This window comes from Clavelina lepadiformis, chromosome 9, assembly GCF_947623445.1.
Source record: "Clavelina lepadiformis chromosome 9, kaClaLepa1.1, whole genome shotgun sequence".
Taxonomy (NCBI): Eukaryota; Metazoa; Chordata; class Ascidiacea; order Aplousobranchia; family Clavelinidae; genus Clavelina; species Clavelina lepadiformis.
Window position 1 is genome coordinate 13,426,670 of NC_135248.1, and position 12,963 is coordinate 13,439,632.

A 12,963-nucleotide genomic window follows, 5' to 3' on the forward strand; every position below is an offset into this window, starting at 1 on the left:
TGGCAAAATTTTGACTATTACAATAACAACACAACTAATGAAATATGTTTCCGCAAAAACATTTATTACCCTTTGAATAGAAAATTACGTACTATTTTCATACTGGCAAAGGACAAAGGCGCGATTTTTGGCGTGCACTGAAAGCTCAATTTTGTTTATTTGTTACTATTTGGAGTTCAAACAACCAGCTTCTATTTATTTATTATAGGCCCAAACTGTATTGTTTATTTTTCACCATTAACTGTGCGGAGTGAAAATTAGAATTATAACCTTTGTAGTTGTAGCACAATAAAGCACATTCCCACGAACAATTAAAAAGAAGAAAAAAGTCGCAAGACCCAAGTGCTTAAAACTATAAAAAGATAAAAACGTTCGGCGCAAAAGTTTACAAAGCTCGTGCGTGCTGCTGCCACGTTTTCCATTATACTGCACTAGGTTATAAATGTTTTACAGCATAATAAATCGAAAACTTAATCACAAACAATCAATGAATGAGGTAAAAGTAGCAAAGCTTTGAAGGCTTAAATCGAGCAAGATGATAACTATCCTGTGTTAACAGCAACAAATTTTTAGACTTAGAAAACGACGTTAAGTTTGATCAGCTTTATTAGCCCACCCCTGTATTATGCCTTAATTGAGTGTCCTAAACGCTATCACTGAAGTGTTTTTACTGAAACGTTTGTTTTGTAATACCAATAAACTTAGTTCACGCCAGTCCATATTTTTAATGTAGGTTATTTAATCTTTTACAAAACTTTTGCTGCACAGAAGTCCATTAATTCTGGTTCGCTATCCCTCATATGCACTCAACGTGATTGCGATATTTCACACATTATATTGCTGTGATAATGCAAAGTTATCAGAGTCTGCAATAGGTAGTTCGGTTATAACATTTTTCTGTCACTTTTATTTATGACGTTGTGATTTTTGCAATCATTTGATTAGTGTTGTATTTTTTCCCACGCTTCGTTGGCAGATTGGCCAAAATACTGATACGATTGGTGTTATATAACCTTGGTCTGTTTCTGTATGTTGTGTTTTCTCCTTCGGGCATTTGCGCTTTCTAGAAACGTGTACACGTCTCACTTGCAATAATTAGAGCCTTTTTGAGGAAACTATGACATTTTCGCATGACGCGAGCGAAGTATCTTACACGTGTCTCAGTTTGCCATAGCTTGTAGGTCATTTTGTTGGCTTTCATCAATTTCTAGTTTCTGTATCACTTGAAACACAAAAAGAGCGGCAGCGGGATTTGTTAAAATAGGAAAAGTTAGCCATGGATAAAATAGCTTCACATCTGCATTTAGCAGTATGCAGCAAGCGCTACTTGGACAAAAAGACAGCTGTTCCAAGGTTTAATGCCTTCAACAGAGAAATGAACAAATGGCACAACTTCTTGCGCAATTCAAGCACTTCAAGCACTTGCACTTCAAGCGCAATTCGTAAATGCCGTGTAGGCCACAACCATGACAGTCCTACGCAGATAGGACAGCGACACTCCCGCCAGAGATTTCTTATTAGCCTGCAACATGAACTATGCAATCATCTCAGCTACGTTGATGAAAAAATTAGAGACGTCATCATCCAACACGATCCTCAGGCCGCCGTTCGATATCGATGTTTCTTGGCAAAACAGGGAAAGCGTTTAATTCTTGCTGCTTATTTGCCGTCTGTTTCACACAGTCGGTAGCCGGTACGAAACCCGAGACGACCGGGAACCGGTTTTTGTTAAGCCTGTCTGGCTCCAACGTGGGTAGATACGTAATTGATTACGTAATTTTATTGTAACATTGTTACTGGTTGTACTACTACAGTATCGTTAAAGATTGAATTATAACTGTACTCGAATATTTTTTAACCTAATACACGTTGCGCTTATGTTGATGCTTATTTTCTGCGATCTCTTGTTGTAACAGTGTTACTTGTTGTAGTACTATTGTATTATAGTTAAAGATTGAATTATAACTGTACTCGAATACTTTTTAACATATGACAGACTATAACTTGTACTCTATTGCCAAATTAGTATTCTGGAGTAACCAGAACTTATCCTTGACATTTTAAACTGATTTGTGTGAATGTTCTCATTAAACTACCTGTCAAAGTATGTTTTGATTTGAAAACTCAAACTATTGTCTATCTTCCAACGGTCTTTGTCGTGAAAGCAACAACAACGATTTAAGCCTTGCATTGGCTGAAACATAAACTAACAACAGCTGGCATTTTTGCACAGTTTCTGTGATTTAACAGCGGATATATGTGCAGATATGTGTTCGCTTGGTCGGGTTTCTGCAAAATTGTGTTTCTGCGCAATCGTTTAAGAAATTATCTCGAAATTATTCTCGATACCATCGATTGAAAAATTAAGTGATTTTCGATTAAAAAAAGAAATCAATTTGACGATTTAGCAATTAGGCTACATTTAGCTCATTGACCTTTGCGTTGTGTAAAAGTAGATGAAGTATATATCCTTCTAACGCCTGGCTTGGAAAATTGTTCAATTCCTAATGTCGCTGCCGTCAGAATACTCAATAGCAAGATATGAACAACGCTTGTTCATGAATTCGGGCAACATAAGAAATCAAATAAACAAATGACAAATTTTGTGACAATGACAATCGGAGCTTGAACAAAGACACAGGTAAGCGTGGCTTGAGCAACTAGGAATCACCACCAACATTAAGTCGTGCAAGGAACATTCTTTAACAAAACTTCGGCTCCAGTTCAAGTTTAGTAAAACTCAAATTTCCCTTTTTAACTCTGGTTCGGATTTGCAACGACTGCTCAATTTTATTCCGTTTCGAGCTCAAGTTTACCAAACTTGATCATATATTAACTATAATACGTTTCATTCTACCTTTAAACTACTTGCTCCGGTTTGATTGTTTTCCTCTTTAATAGTTTCGTCGTATACGCCCATTTTTAAAGTAGCACAAACTTATTTCAGGAAATTCTATTGTTAACAAAGAGCTTTTACATTTACAAAGACAATTGATGCATTTGAGAAACACTTAAGTCAATACATTTAACACCGTTTTGGTAGTTACATGAACTATACCGGCAGAAAATGTATTTTCTCCTGTTCGAGTGCAAGTAAGTTTATTTTCTGTCAATGTTCAACTTTGTTTGGATTTTAGAGAAACTCTGTTAAGTTTTTGTTAAATTGCTGTTAAATTAAATTTTCTCAGTAAAGATAGGCCAGGCGTTGTAAAAAAGTTGTTTACGTGTTTTGTAGTAAAAACAACCGGAACAGTCTTGCGAATGCGGAAACCGAGGACTTTTAACACATTTCCTGAACTTAAAATAATGCAAAACTACCGAGCGAAGAAATCTGTGTAACTATTTTCTGCATTTTTGTGCAAACACTTGTGAAAGATTTGAACATTTATGTGCAACACAGAAATCGTTTACAACTTTATTGAAATGATAAACTGTTTGTAAAACTGCCTGAAATGGTAGTTATTAACACCACCACAAAACATTTGTAGTTTAGATAACTTGCTATTCTTGAAGCAGTGCTTAAGGAATAATCAAGAACCAATTATGTTTGCTGGGATATGTACTGTATCATTTTTTATCATTTCACTTGGATACTTTGGCCTACCAATGTGCAATTTTCGTTGTTAATAAATACCTATAAATAGATTTATGTCATAGTGACTTCGCCAAATTGGCGACCTTAAATGAATCGACTTATAACCGATTTACGGCTAAATGTACATTTTTCTGTTACAAATATCTGTCTATATTTTGCATCTAAGTAACAATGTACAAATGTCAGATATCCACTAAAGCACTGAAGGCGTCTAAGCAACCTGCTTGTAGAATGAAGTCATCGGAAGATGGGGCGGAACAATACGCTCCATGTCACCGCCACATCTGTTCAAGTAATCAGCGTAGTTTATTTCAGCAAACTTGGTATACTCGAGTTTGTTGAAGACCTTTTCCATATAAGCTCATGTGCTGGTTACAACCACATATTTACAACCCGTAACCGTGGCATTTTCCTCTCCTTTGAGCGTCAACTTCGTGGCTAAGCCGAGCCCGTTGTAATCGGGATGAATCGCAAACATTGACAACTGATATAACTTCTCATTTTTCAGAAACCTGGGGCTGCACCGACGAACAATGTCAAACATTCCCAGCATCTTGTAAAAGTTTGGTGGATACTGCGAGCTCTTGCTGACGCATTTGAACCGAAAAGCTTCTTCGGAACCGGAGGAAATCGCATCCAACGCCACCGCTGCCAACTTCCCTGAGCGTTTGTCAATGACTCCAGTGCAAACTCCTTCCCTGAGCTTTGTAGCGACACGATCGTCATCAATCGCCATTACCTTCTCGCTTTTGTGCAAGCAGAACATTCGACGCAAAGGATTGAGCTCAGAATAATATTTCCAGATGAAATCTCTAACTTGGTTATGGTCGCGCACAGTCAGATGTCTCCATTGGTAACGGGTGTTCAAATTCAAAGATTTCTTCACGAGGGCCATTCTCATGAACTGCACATATCTGGCTTTTCTACAATTTAGTTTCTTAAAAAAAATAACTCTGGTTTAAAGTTTTCAGCCGAAACTTAATTTAACCATCTTTTTTCATGTTAAACCGGTAGTTTGCGCATACCAAATGGAAAAGAATTGCAACATTAAATTTTAACCAGTTTTTTGGTGAAATTTACCGATTTTTGTTGTGGTGTACGCACAAACAGTAACTTAATCACTAGGGCAAGTTTTTGTTGCACTAAAAACGTGAGAAAGTTGCACTTAATTTTAACAAAAGTTGCAGTAAAAAGTTGCATTTATGCACAAGTTTTTAAAAGCATTACGGTATGAGATACTCGAAAGGATCCGTTGTATAACCCAATAGTTTAAGTATTGCAGGGTATTTGCTTGTTCCGTATCTTTCTTCGCTATATACAATCGATCTAGCATACATTTTTATGTTCTTTAGGTTTGAAACCTACATGACAGGGTTTCAGCTCCTGTAGAGCTGTCAAATTTGGCACTTTCCCATTTCATGGAGACCGCCGAAAATAACATTTTTTGCCGGTATGCAGCAAGAAAATAACGCAATGCGGAAATAATTTTCCGCAAAAAACCAAACAGCAAAGCCTTAACCCACTCCTCCCCCCAAAACAAGTCAAATACCAAACCCCAAACCCCGTAGGTCTGCAACTAACTAAGCTATCTCAACAAAAATTGACCTCGAAAGACTAACTTGGCCAGAAGCCAAGTCATTTCCACTTCTAATTTAGTTCGGGCACTGTCGTGCTTGGCTGGGGTTGTTAAACTTCTAGCTTGCAAGCCAAGTGTTGCGTCATAGACAACATTGAGATGCAGCTAATCCAACACATATCTCTTTGTTATGCAAAGCAAAGAGAATAGAAATATACTAGAAAAAGTTTTATAGCATGTTTTTTAAATCACTCCTTTACATTTTGCGCAATATTTAATAAAAGTTGCAGTAAAAAGTTGCATGAAAAATCGAAAAAAGTTGCAAAAAGTTGCAATATAAAATTCCTACAAACAGCTTAAAACATCATACTACATAAATTCTGAGTATTTAGGAAGCTGCCGGAAGCTGTAAAAAAAAGTTGCAAAAGTTGCAAAAATTGCCCTACTAATCACCTTCGAAAGCGTTTGCATTATATAATGCGTCTATGTATCTCAATGGCTTGGTTGCAAAGTAAACAGCATATAAAGGTGTTTCACTCCTGGCTGCAAGTAATTCAAACCTGCCTGGTGTTATTATCTATCATCACCTTTTCATTGCAATACCATAAAGAAATTTTCGTACTCTCTTTGACGAAACATTGCGCAGTGGACAAAGCAGATGTTGCCATCGTTACCACAATAAACACGCGAATTAACGCTATAGAATTAAATGCTTGACTTTTTCATGTTTGTGAATCATTGTCGATCAGAAATAAATAGCTTTCATTATTTTCCTTATATATTGTTCAAGTTAGCCGCGAGATGGATGAACTAAGGAAACGGTCGGTAAAAAACAATGTTTTTCTGCTTTGCTTGGCTTTTTTTTCAGAGATTATTGCTGGTCTCAATTTATAACTGAATCATCAAATGTGTTACTCGATTTTGCTTCAGTTGAAACGTTAAGTAACCTAAAAAAATACAATTAATCTTTTCCGGTGTAAAATGCTTGGTTTTCCAGAGGGCAACGATCAGCTGTAACTTCATCTGTGGGAGTGTAGGCTACAACATTGTTATTTTCTTCGCTGCCTAAATGGGTTCCAAACATTTCTACACGATGCACATGAAACAAGTGCCGTAGTCGTAAGATTGTCAATTTGTTTTCGTGATCAGAAAGAAAACATAACTATCATCATTACGTGAGTGACTGCGGAAACCTGATCCGGTCGACACATTTCCTCATCTGTAAAAAGCATAGAAATTGTGCAAACAGACAAGCTGTCGTTAGCTTATGGGTTAGTTAACGCAAGGCGTAATATTGTAAAAGTCGTTGGTATCCCTTTCAAGCGGCAAACAGTTTCAGTATATTTTGTGCAGTGATCGTGTATGAAGATTACATGATGGGTTATATTGCTGGAGTAGTCTAATATAGAGCAGTTTACAAAGATAACAGTCAGTTTATTGCAGGTCTACCAGACGTGAATACAAGTCAACTGTTTGATATCAAACTTAATTTTGGATTAGAATGCAGAACTGCTTCATCTCATGGTGACTGTACAATGACCCAACAGAGGGATTATAGAACTGTACTACGCCTGGAACCTAGCAACTAAAAGTTTTGCGTTCTTTAAAGCAGCATGATTATCGTATTTGTATTTGAGTAACATGTGTGTATGTACAGGAGGGATTAGCTGACTGTATATTATTTGACTATATCACTATGAAGATGGACTAAGCATATTGCCAAAAGTTAGTTATAAACCGTAATCCTATAAAATTAATAGCTTGGTATCGGAGCCGAGTCGATTCTTCACTCGAGCGAAGCAACTCAACCATCCTCAAAAAAATTAAACTCAAAATAAAACGTGCTCTACATATGTTATAGGATTGGTGGTTCAGAAATTTGAAATAACATCATGTCAAAAATAACTCTTGGTTACTGGGATATAAGAGCTTTGGGTGAACCCATCCGAATGATTTTAGAATATTGTGGAGCTGATTACGACGACAAAAGATAACATTAAACAACATTAAACTTAAACAAGTTCTTTGAAACCGGAGCGAACCGTATTTGCGCAAGTTTGCCGAACCTGAGCCCGTAATAGACCAAATTGAAACATCAGATACAAACCTGGCCAGATTATCAGCTGATTATTGATCGTTGTCATTTGTCAACAATTGCTGCTGACAACGCTTCAGGCATTTGGCAGCGCTGCCAATGTCATATTCTTCTTCGTTGACGGACAGTTATCAAATACAAACCAGAGCATTGTGGCACCGATGAAACGAAATTTCGTGAAACATAACCCGGAGATGAATTTCTTAAAGATGCTACAACCACGCTAAAGCTATGCTACAACCACGACCTAAGCGATTGAACGATTTGAGAAAGATAGTCAGATACACTAGACCAGTGTTTCCCAACCTTTTTTGGTGTCGGGGCCGAATATCAAACTTCTGAGTACGTATATGGAGCCGCATGAAAACACTCAAGCATTTATAACGAAAATTATAAAGCATGAAAGGATGTACCAACGAATAGCAACATTAACAAGAAAAATAACACAAATTTTGACTAATTTTTAACTTTTTTTGACAAGTCAAAAAATAATCGCTTTAATTGTTATAAAAAATATTTTTTGTGGGATTTTCGGGAGTCAATGAAGGCCGAAAGAAGGCTAGCTTGGAGCCGCGGTTGGGAAGCACTGCACTAGATAATGACACTTGAGTAATGTATATCAGCAAGATCTTATACTAGACCTGGGAAGGAATTAGCAATTGTTCGTTTATGTTTTACAAACTAATATCAGTTTAAAAAGATTTTTAAGTTATCTGTTTGCACTTTAACATTTCCAAACATGCGCGTTTTTGATAAAGACACCGTTATGGTGATTCTTTGATCTTTAAAATCATATCACATTTTAGCAGGTGGTTCGGCAAGACCACATCATGAAAAGTTGATAAAAATAACTTGTTATGGTTGCTTAAACGCTTCCACATCAAGATAGCCAAGGGCGTTGATGAAATGTGATTGCACGATATTCAAGCGTTCACAAGGAGGCAGCATAAACAATACCAGGCTGATGTTTATCAAAGCCAATTTTCAACCCCATGGGCTATAACCGGACGCCATTGCTGGATCTGTACAGCCTTTGTGACTGTTTTATGTTCTTGAATAGCTTCGGCGAGGCGTATGGTCAAGACGTTGTATCTAGCATTTCTACTTGGCAAGACATAACACAGCGTCATGGCAGTTTAGTTACCTTGTGTTCGTCTTGTGTAGACTTTCAAAGAAAAGCTTTCTGTTGTAAAACAGGTGCTGTATTCATAGGTGGTTCAGTAAAGAAATTTAACTAAAGATATCCAAACTAACTCTTGGTTATTGGGATATAGGGGCTTTGGGTGAACCCATCCGAATGATTTTAGAATATTGTGGAGTTGATTACGAAGACAAAAGATACCAAATGTTTGGGGAACCACCTAATGTAGACACAAGTCAATGGTTTGACGTCAAATTTAAGCTCGGATTGGAATTTCCAAACCTGCCATATCTCATCGATGGTGATATCAAAATGACGCAACAGTGGGCGATTATGAAGTATCTTGCCAGGAAATTTGGTAAACTTCTTCCGAAGAGTGAAGAGGAGACGAGAAGATGCGACATGGCACAAGAAGAGGAAAGGGATTTATGGATTGCAATTGTGCGCATGCTCTTCAGTCCTGATATCGTCGAAGCAAAAACGATATTTCTGGAGGAAACTGTTCCCAAGCAACTGGACGCTTTTGAGAAGTTTCTCTCAGACAAAGATTGGATGGCCGGTGCCACTCTCACCTACGTTGATTTCGAGATCTGTAAACGCCTCGACGTGTTGACTGAGATGAAGTTAGATTGCCTGGATAAATATCCGAACATGAAGAAGTACAAGGAAAGGTTCTTTGCACTCGACAAGATAGCAGCATATCGTTGCTCTAACAGATTCAAGGAATATCCGATATTTGCTCAAGTTGCCAAATGGGGATTCAAAAAGGAAATTTAACAAACTTCTGCAACGAAAAACATTAAATTTACTAAAAAGTATACAGACAAATATTAAATCTAACGTTTGTGCTAATGCGGCAAACGGCATAAATATTTATCAACGTGTTGGACAACTTCAATGTAAAAGAACGTATCATTAAATAAATAACCTACCATTACTGATAACCTATTTTTCAGGCCTTTATCGGTTTCACTTCGCCGTATTTTCACGACGTAAGTTAAGTAGCTGTATCGGTAAAAATATTAAGCAGATGAATCAGTTGCAAAAGCGTAGGATAATCTTTTCAAACAAGGCGCTTTTTTGCAAGCAGAACTATTACTTTTGTGTTTTTGTAAAGAATAATAATACAAAGGAAATATCAACTTGTGGTCAAGATTTCTAATTTAGAAAATTATAACTTTGGTTGTGACTTTATGGTGCATAGTTTATGTACTACCGTACTGCGGATATCAGCGATAATGTTATTTCTCCGTCTAGTTAAACATTAAGTCCTTATGCTAAACCTTAATCTCCCCTTTTTGACGACACTCGTTTTCACAAAGTTATAACATAACTGAGTAGTATAACTTAAATTATAGTTTAATTTATCATAACTTGTCTGTTTTACTTCTCTTGCTGCAACATTCTTCACAACATTCTTCACTTAACAGAAGTAAGCCTTACCCGGACAGAATGATTCGAAAAAAATCCATTCCTCCACCTCTTAGTTCAAAGTATCAACTTTTCCGACTTTGTTGTAGGTTTTGTAACATTAAAAATGGCAAATGACCCAGCGTATATACGTTTCGAGTTCAAAAATTTTATATGTTACAGTTGTGTTTAGGAAAAGCTTGCAAGATTGGAAACTTAACTTTTAAAAAATACAAATCTCATAAAAAACCTTAAAGACGATGTTTCTTCGATTAAGGTTCGATGAAAGCGCCCGAGTCTGACCAAACCAAACGTAAAATTAACAGTCTTAAGTAAAACATTTGTCGCTTGACTCCATCTGAATGCAGAATGTGTGTGCTTACCAGACTAAATCTCGTCCATTCGCTATATATTGACTATTTACAGCACAAGACAAAATTTAAAATTGTTATAAATAAAAAGTGACCAATGTACAAGGAATAGGATACTACGTTTTTTTTCATTTTAACTGCAAGTATGAGAACGCCAACTAGCGAGAAGGCGGATTTTTTTAACGTCCTCTACAAACTTACCCTGGGTCATATTTGGTAGCGGAACAAATTTGGCGCGACACCGGTTTGGAAACGAAACGATCTGAAAACGATTATGTCTTTCTGTTAACTTATTTACAAAAAAAGTTCAGAAATAATCTCTTCGTTGACTCAAAAATTAATAGCCTACATAGGGAAAACTCCCTGCAAATTTTGTGATTTTGATGCAATTTTATTCAAATCAACAATTTCCAAACATTTGAACTACTCTTGCACAGTAATACAAGTATCTTTATTCTTTTTTGGTTAGTTTTAGATTGGACTTGGAATATGGCAAAGACTACAACCGCATGATATGCAAGGTTGGGTTTTGTTCTGCGTGAGTGGTGTAGCTGACTATGCCAGGTAACCTTATTTAGTTATTTTTTGTTTCTTTCTCAGCCATACATTTTACTTTTCTTTAAAAATGCTTTTCTTGCAATATAGTCTACTTTGTCCCAGCCGCTGGGTCTGTTTTACCTGCGCTAGCCTATTTATCGATTTCTAGACGTCAAGGAAATTTCATTTGGTTGTATGTGAAACAAGTAGTCAAAGAGCGGCAACACTATCTGTAATGCTGCAATGGTTTTTTAACTGCAGTCAAGATATTTGAGGCTTACCAATCGTCTTGGCGACCTCAGCTTATAATTTGTCCCCTGTATGCGTGGGCGGTTTTTTCACGACATGTTTTAATTTTAGTTTAACAATTTTAGTTCAGCAATTTGAACATGTTCGCCATAAAAGACGTTACCATAGTGACATCATAATGCAAATCGTGGCTTAATTAATCTTGGTTTAACTCTCAGAAATGGTAACGTTGTGGTCAATCACCTGTATAACGCCAATTGCATTTCTTGGATACGACTCTATTGTCACATCCACACCAAGAAGCAACCATGGCCAATTATGACGTAATCGCCAACGACTATGCCATCGCCATTGCTAAATGTGTAAGTCAAAAACTTACATGATTCACTACTGTGGTTTGTTTTTTGTAAAACTTGATTCAAAATGGTAAATGTAAGATACAACGTATAAACAGTTGATTAAGACTACAATAAAAAAGTTTGTTTCTTGTAAGTTTGATGTCGATGTATCTGACGAAATGAAAAAATATTTCGGTAAACTCCCCATGTGCTTCTTTCTCAGTTTTCTCATCACATCCAGTATCCTACTAAATGTGTGATGTTGTGAGGATCATTGCTCTGTTGTTCCTGTTTAAACTCTTTGAAGCACATATCCTGATAAACGAAAACAATTGTGGTTGCTTTTAAACTTTTGAAGATACAAGAGCTCTTACTGTTCAACTTAAAACGACTTGGCTTAAAGTGATTCACTTCGCTTTAATAACCTTTACTTCTAAAATATGATTTGCGGCCTTGCGCTAGTTACGGTACCGTGGATGTTACAGCTTAAAAACTCTATCTGTATGTTACTCGATCCCGATCCGTATATCGATTTTGTGGCGGCTGCACACCCAAGATCCAAGATATATTTCATGTACACTTTTTGCATGCTTGACTTTATATAAACCTTAACTTGAGGGCCAAAAATAGCTGCTTAATACTGCTGGACTTTGATTGTAAAAATGTACGTATTCACAGAGGTGGGCAGTCTGTACTTTGAAATAATCACTGCGAAAAGTACCGAGTACCGGGACTGACAGAAATTTCTTGAAAAAAATAATTGGGTACAGAGATTCGGTACTTTTGCGAAAAAGTACAGCGGTACAGTAATTCGGTATTATATTATTGCGGTACTGCCCACCTATATGTATTTAAAAGCGATTATAGGCCTAGGCCAGCGGTTCTTAACCGGTGGGAAATTTTGCATGTTCAGGTGGGAAATAATTAACACTTACAGGCCTATATCTTTTTTACACAAAAATCATAATCTCGAAAGAAGTTTTATTGTAAATAAACACAGATTATACTTTACTTATTGTTTTTACTTTTACTTTACAAGCGTAGCCACTGCCCAATCGCCCGAAGGGAGGGAATTCGGGTTCGGTAGTTGTCATAACTCGGAAAATAGATGAAAAAGGTTAAGAACCACAGGCCTAGACTAACCTCGCCAGGCAAATTTATCAACTATTTTTGTGAGTGTGGCCTATGGGCAAGATTTTTTTTACAAACATGCTTTGTGCAAAACATGAAATAAAGACATAATTGTAGCAGGGAAAACGCCAAAAGAAAATGTACAAAAAAGCGTTTAGTATCATCCAAGCATTACAAATGAGCCAGTCTACAGACCACATTGCCTTCCACGTTAGTCTTGACTGGAAAGTGTGGAATTTTTCTTCGAGAAATCGTGTGTGCAAGATCGAAATTTTGGCGTGTATTGAAGCCTCAATTTTGTTTGTTTATCTATTATATATCAGCGTTCAATCAACCATCTTTTCATTATACCACATTATAAATAGGCGTGAAGATAAAAATTTGGTGGTGCACATTGATAAACCTCATGTGTGCAGCTACCACACTTTCCATTATGGACGTGAGTCACGCCGAAGATTTTCAAACCCGACTGCATTTTTTGGCCTTTTTTGACAAGATCTTGGGTGCACCCTGCGTAGCA

At 36.8% G+C, this 12,963-nt stretch overlaps 1 pseudogene; it reads left to right on the forward strand.

Annotated features, from left to right (window-relative positions):
• Window positions 1-8,248: 8,248 nt before the first annotated feature.
• LOC143470585 (glutathione S-transferase Mu 1 pseudogene) lies at window positions 8,249-9,351 on the forward strand (annotated as a pseudogene).
• Window positions 9,352-12,963: the final 3,612 nt, after the last annotated feature.